Below are 7,417 nucleotides of genomic sequence, written 5' to 3' on the forward strand. Positions count from 1 at the left end.
AAATAGAGAATGTCATACACAATTATGGATAATTGAATGACAAACACAGCCACAGTTGCCTTTTGTGTCTCATGGCTCAATGTATATAAAGGATTTCCTTGTTCCTTTACTTCCACTTCCAAGTTCACTTTATGTGTTTGTCATCTTGATTATAGACTGGAGGATTATAATTGAATATTTATTGGTCTTTGTCCATGCACAACTCAACATTAATCATGTCTCTTCTAATCCAGCCTGTCTTTTATCTTCCCACAGGAAGGAGAGTTAATCCCTAAATCCCTGTTTATAGCACATAGCCATTTCCCCTGCTGACTTGGTGAAGTGCCATTGGCTAGTTCTGTCAGGTAATGATTGCAAGACACGTGGATATGCACAGTAATGGACGTTCATTTTCAAACCGAAAATCTGACAATCGTTAATGGCTTGCAGTAAAATCAACTTGATCCAGTCGACAAGTGAGTTTTCTCTCTTCACATTCAAATGTATTCGGTGTCCTAAAACAACTGAGCTTCATAGAAGTCTATGCACACACACTAATCAATATCTGGGATAATGATGCAACTTTTCAGCGCCTCTCCATCATGTGGGATAATGTAAGCTTTAGGTGTGCATTTCCCGAGCTTCCAAAAGGAAAGGAAGTGAGTCGAATCTGGCCTAAAAATTCATGAGTGCTGAACTTTTGATCCCGCTTTCAGGAATCCTTTTTTAACAGTTTCCTTAACCAGGGGAAGATGTCTGTGCCCTTCAGTATTCAGCAACGCTTCAGAGCCGTTCTAGGAGACGTTTCTAGAAGGATGATGAAGATAACGCAAACATGCAGACGCAGTCCCACAGGTGAGAAAGTACAACGTAGAACAATATAATTAAAACTAAAAAGGCCCCTCAAGGCTTCTTGATGGATACAAACTTAATACAGCTGAACTGCAGGATTACAGTAATTGTTTCTTAAAGGATTAAATAATCTCTCACCACAAAATGTGAATCAGTGTTGATATTGAGTCCGATGATGCCAATCAACCATGCAAGAGTTTAAAATGAAGATTTACCTATACAGTATTGCATACATTAACAACGCTGACTTTGGTCCAGTAAACTCATCTACCTACACAAACTCAAGCCAGTGACATGTTATCATCACACTGTGGATACAGTAAATTGTGGGTATTTGGATGAGTTGCATCTCTTTGTATTACTGATTATTGGCCTTCTCTCTTTGCACTGGACAAATAATTACATTTTCCGTCTGTCGTTTTCAAGTGCATAGGCAATATGATTGGTCCAGTGTGAAACTCTGGTTGAAATTATGTTCATGTTGCAGAAATTGAAGATGAAATATTTATACTTGAGGCAGATAGTTTGTATGAATTGTTTTTTTTCAGCCTTTTACGCTCATATCAGGAGCTATATCAGCTCAAAGAAGGTCGCCATAAAATAGCTCACAATGAGGAACAGTAAACATCTTTTGAGTTTTGATACTAACTGAAGGTTTCAGTTCTCCAACACACTCAAAAAGCGAATGGTATGATGAATGTCACTAACACTGTGTCAGTACAAGATTTATGTTTTCCTTTTTACAGTCACATGACTCTGACACTATCACACTCCACCTGGATTTGGTGTTAATGGTTATACTGTGGCGAGCTAAACTTCTATTATATTTTACATCGAACCAGTTCAAATTCATAACACAGCGGTTTTCATATCCGTCGTCACAAACGAACGCTAGAAGTCTGAATAAGCACTGCAATGATCTAGTTTCCCCTCGAGCTGGTGTAGGTCATGTTTTGTATGTAATTGGCTGCGGTGATATAGATATTAATGATATATCACATGTGGATATTCTTAACCTTGTGAGTTATAAATCATAGAGCAGAAATAGACTTGGAGGAGCAGGCGGCGATGGTGGGGGTGGTGTGTCGTTGTCTGTTGATTCAAGGCTCTCTGTAAATATTTATAATGACCCAGTTATTGGAGACGGTCAATCAGATTGGCAAAAAAAACCAAAAACCTTACTCTAGAGTGATTAATTAATCCCACACTCTGACTTTGACGCTTTTTAACACTACACTGGATGATGTTTCACATTGTGTATCTTTAATTGTGAAGAGGACAGACAGCTGAATGGTTATAGGATGCATGCCACGTGGGTTCATGTGCCTTGAGCAGTAAGTCCCGGTTTGACTCATTTACTGCACATCAAACCCCACTCGCTCTCTCTCTTTCACTATCTCTGTCCACATATAAAGACATACATATACAATCAGATTCTGTTAGAGGCTCATAAAATAACCATTGTGTTATACTTTTACAAGTTATCTTGAGAAACTACATATTTAAACGTGTCATGTCAAGGTCCAAAAGAATTGACCCCCACTAATATTCTTTTTACAGCTTTCTGGAGGTCACAGAATGCAATATCCTTCATGGTGCTAGTATAAAGTAGAGTGCACACAAGCTCAATGAGATTCAGTGACTTTGTGCTGACTTACTGTCCCTCATGTAGTCATACATAAAATCAAAATATCTAATAGTGCTATATGTATGCATTTGACTGTGTAGAAGGATCATGACAACACCATAAAAATGCCATAATCTATGTCTGTTTTGAAGCAATAGCTGCTACTCAACAAACTCTTAAAACCTGAACAGCTGTGAACATCAGACCTTGATACTTTAATGCGCCATTATTTCCATTTAATACCAGGCTGAAACACATTGGGACTGATGGGATAGATATTTCGAGACATGCTCCAAATATGTTGTGTGTGACTTGAGTTATTCTGTTCTGATCAGCAATGAAATAAATGAAAAATATGAATGAACATTTGAAAGTGGCTACAAAAGCTCAACATACAATTGTTGAAGTGACCTTAACCGCGCTGATGCAAAACCATCACAAAAGAACTCACGACTCTCATTCCAGTGTGCGTGACTTCTACATTCATGCAGAGACAGCAAGAATGAAAATGAAATAAAGCGTTGGTCAAGGTCACAAAGATGCGTAAGAAATCCCAAGGTTGCTAATGCAAGAAGATGATTTCTCATTTCTTTTACATGTAAAGGTGATGCGATCCTTGAATGCGTTTGAACATGATTCAAATACATTTTTTTTGTAAATATGCAGCTCAACATGTCTCTGGATATATCGAGCAGCTTTTGCAGATTGTTCAGAATACATTGCTGCTAAACCAAACCCCTGAATGAACTTGCAGCAGCAGCAGCATCAGTCAGTGGTGCCAGCGATGGCACGCTCTCCAAAGTCAGAGGAAATAGGTTTGGCTGGTATGATCTGTTTTGACTGCCCAGGTTCTTTCCCCCCTAGCAAATACTCTGTTATTCAGAAGCTTCAGGTTGGCTTTTTTGTTTCAGACTCATGCAGTCTCTTCTTCACTAAATCTACACTGCCGTGTTAAACCACTGTTGCTGAGATTTTAGTGACTCATTTGTGGAGCCTGTTTGGAGTCAATAAATACAAAATCTTCTCTTTCTGATTTTTTAAAAGAAAATGACAAAGGGTTCAGACGGTTACATCCTTTTCTGGGTGTAATTAAAAACGAAAAAACAAAAGCACTTCTTTGAGGAGTAACTTGATAGATGACAGGGTGCCGTCATTCATAACATTACTGCCAGAAAGACAAATCTTATCATAACACTCGAAGCTGATGCACAAATTAAACCCAAACTGAGAAACTGTACAAGCATAAAGCTTGGACTCATCCTGGACTGCAGTTACTTTGCCTCTCTGTAAATATGGACTTACTGTAGCGTGCACCATTCACTACAGGAGACTGATATTGTCACTTGATTAACAAACTAGTCAGAACGAACATCTGGTAGCAATTAACCTTCAGACCTGCGTTCATGCCCATGGACCAGCATGCATCAGTGGAGCTGGGCTAAGCTCCAGTTCTCTAAAGCCCGTTTCTTTCTACAACAACGGTTACTCTTTAACGACAAACACAGACACGGGTCAAGGTAATGCAAGGGTTTGGCTGATGGTAGAACTGGAGGTCAGAGGCCATTTCCCCTGAGAGCCGGATAACATTCCAAAAACCAAAATCACACAATTATTTATTTAATTTAACATTTATGAACAGCTGTTCGTGTATCTTTAGAAATAAGCAACCTTATACAGAATCCGCCCCCTTCAAAGCAGAGACACTGACGACCACACTGAATTAAAAATGCCCAACAATTAGTCATACTGCAACTCCTTTGACCTTGTTGCCATAGAGGATGATTTTGCCAGGCTAGTACAAATCATGCAGCTCCCAGCGTTTAATCTTGCCATTTCAGAAATGCTGTGTGTGCACGGTACGCCGAGTGGAATAAACAACATCACTGACGCTGCCATCTTTATCCACCTGATCCACTATTGTGCAGCCATAGCCTTGTAGCCATACACGTATACACAATTCTGAGAGAGTTGTGTGTAATATTATGTAGGTCCTCTGTGTCAGTGGGTGCACATGCAAAGCTTGTGTGCTGGCAGCCAAAAGACTCTGGAATCACAAGCAAAACTATCACATATTTAATTTTAGAAAACAAATAAGAGGTAAATGTATTTACTATCCATGAAATGTATGTAGATTTATCTATATTGATTACCTCTGCCAAGGAGGTTATAGTTTTGGCCGTGTTTGTCTGTTGTGAGCAGCATAAATCAAAAAGTAAAGGACACATCTGAATACATTTTCTGGGAATATACTGAATGGCCAAGGAAGAAATTATGTGGTCGTAGTGATAAGGAAATCAATTCAGACTCAGGATTTTTTTCCAAAATAATTGTTTAACTTGTGAGATAGGGGAGTAGGGCTGAGTATCGCTACTGATTTCCTGAATAGATTTGATTCCAATTCACAAGGTCTTAATTCTATTCTACTTGCAATTTGCTTCCATTCTATACGGTTCAATATCAACTAATTTACAGCTGTTTCAGTTTCCATAGCAATTTTGCTTGGTTATTAAAGAGATCTTCACAGATCTAATGCTGTAAATTGGACATAATTTGGGTCTCACCATTAAAAATATTACTGTTTACATTACAATTTGACCTCAAAGTAATTACATTAATGCACTTATATTTAATTTGACGACACGGTGTAACACTGCACTAAAGTCAAAGGGGATAATTCAAACTTAAAACCACTGAAATGTTGTTGCCCATTTTTTCAGAATAGCTTTCAATATCTCGCAGTTCTTTACAATTTACTGCAATGACCTGCAAAAATGAAGAATAACAAACAAAAACACTGTAGTTGAACATGAACACCAGATTTTGCGTGTTAAATTTGAAATTTGAACCGTATAAAACATATTTAAAATAAAAAGACGCTGATTCGCTGGCTTCCTACAACAGTGCGAGTGAAATTACAGTAATAACCACATGGCTTTAACCTGCAACTTCTCAGCTTTCAGAAACCATCGGAATTTTTCCGATAGCACAAACCATCACATAATTACCAAATGATATATATATATATATATATATATGTATATATATATGTATATATATACATATATATATATACATATACATATATACATATACATATATATATATGTATGTATATATATATATATATATATATGTAAATATTTGCAAATGAGACACTGCCTCCAGAAACAGGATGAATGGGAAAGTATAAGCAAAGAACCAAGCAAGGTTGAAGAACTGCTTATGTAATTTACAGAGGAAAGGTCAAAAAGAGGGCTGATTTCAAAAATGTATAAAGCACTACAATATTAATATGGATGTTACAGAAAGATGGTAATTGGAACATCTGATCTATGTTGGAGGAATTGTGGCATGGTGGGCGATTTCACTCACATATTTTGGGATTGCCCAAAGATCATACATTTGTGGAAATGTGTGAAAAGAGAAATGAAAAGAATTCTGGGTATTGACCTACATCTTGACTCAACCATGTACATACTTGGGATATTACCTGAAGATCTGATAGACAGAGAATGTAGATTCTTATTGAGAGTCCTGCTCTTGATAGCAAAGAAAATGATCATGATTAACTGGTTGAAGTCACGTCCCCAACATAGTGCAATGGACAGAGTAAAAAAGGTTTTTATTATGGAAAAAACTACTGCAAGATTACAACAGAAATTAGAAACATTTCAGAGATGATGGAAACCAGTAACGCAAGCAATACCAGAGCTCTAAATACCTCTTTTTTTGTTTAAATTATATTTATTTTGTTCACATGTGTTGCTTTTTGATTATTTATTTTTATATAACCAAAATATATTATATATTACTGTATAAGTATTTTCTTTTTCCGGGTGTGATTTTGTGCACATCATCATGTGTTTTAAAGCTAATGTGGAGTAAATCAAAATTTAAAAAAAAAAGGGCTGTGATTTATCAGGAGGGCGAATCGGAGAGCACGCGTCAGTAACGTACACAGATCCATGAAGAGCAGCAGACATCAGTGACATAAAACACTCGTCTTGACGTAACAACACTCTGAAGTTTGAAGGTTGTCTTAGAAGACATTGACTAAAGAGATGAAAAAAAAACCCCGATCTTTTCATTTTGATGTGCAACAGAGTGGTGGATGTGCTGTAATGTTTCCCAATAACCGACTGTAGTCTGTATTATCCAAACAGACCTGAACAAACAGCACAGCACCCTCAGACCTGGAGTTCTGGATCTATTCCAGTCCAAATTGAGCTACCCATCAGCCATGGAGTGCAAGGAGCAGCACTTTATAGCTGCAAATGCTAAAGATACACTGAACCAGATCTAACAGCTAACCACTAAAGTGGTGTGTCTTTTCACTGTGAAAAACAGTTTACACAATATAAGGTTACAGGCACCAGAGAGCAAGGAAACCTTAATAATAACAGACGCGAGGAACAAGTTTCACGGGGAGAGTTGGTCAATTCAGAGAATTCCAGACGCTGAAAAGAAGAGAAGCAGCAGAAATATCACAACATATGTCATTTTCTTCTCTACTTTATGACAATGTGTGTTTTGCTTTGACTGGGGCTTTTGTTGAGCTATGAGTAAGAAATACATGCTAAACTTGTTTTGTGTAAATTTGAAAGTTGTCAGTATGACTCAGCCTGAAGTGTTCCCAGGATTATTTGCATTACATGAATCTTGCGTTGGTGGTTTTGATTGAAAGTGAAGAATTACTGACTCGGTTTTGTCTCACTGTAGAATATGATGACTGTGCATACACACCTGTGCACACCTGTCCTTGTACAGGGACAACCTGCTTCCTATTCATTTAAGTTTTATATATATTTAATGACACATAGATTAAAAAAAAGGTTCATGTCCAGGTCAGAGCAGCACCTTTGCTTTGACAACTCAATAGAATTGAATTCATCAGAATGTAATGTAAAGGCTGCTGCTGCAAACATGAACCTCTGTGGACTTGACTGTACAGCCCGTGGC

This window comes from Solea senegalensis, linkage group LG17 (genome assembly GCF_019176455.1).
Source record: "Solea senegalensis isolate Sse05_10M linkage group LG17, IFAPA_SoseM_1, whole genome shotgun sequence".
NCBI classification, from domain to species: domain Eukaryota; kingdom Metazoa; phylum Chordata; class Actinopteri; order Pleuronectiformes; family Soleidae; genus Solea; species Solea senegalensis.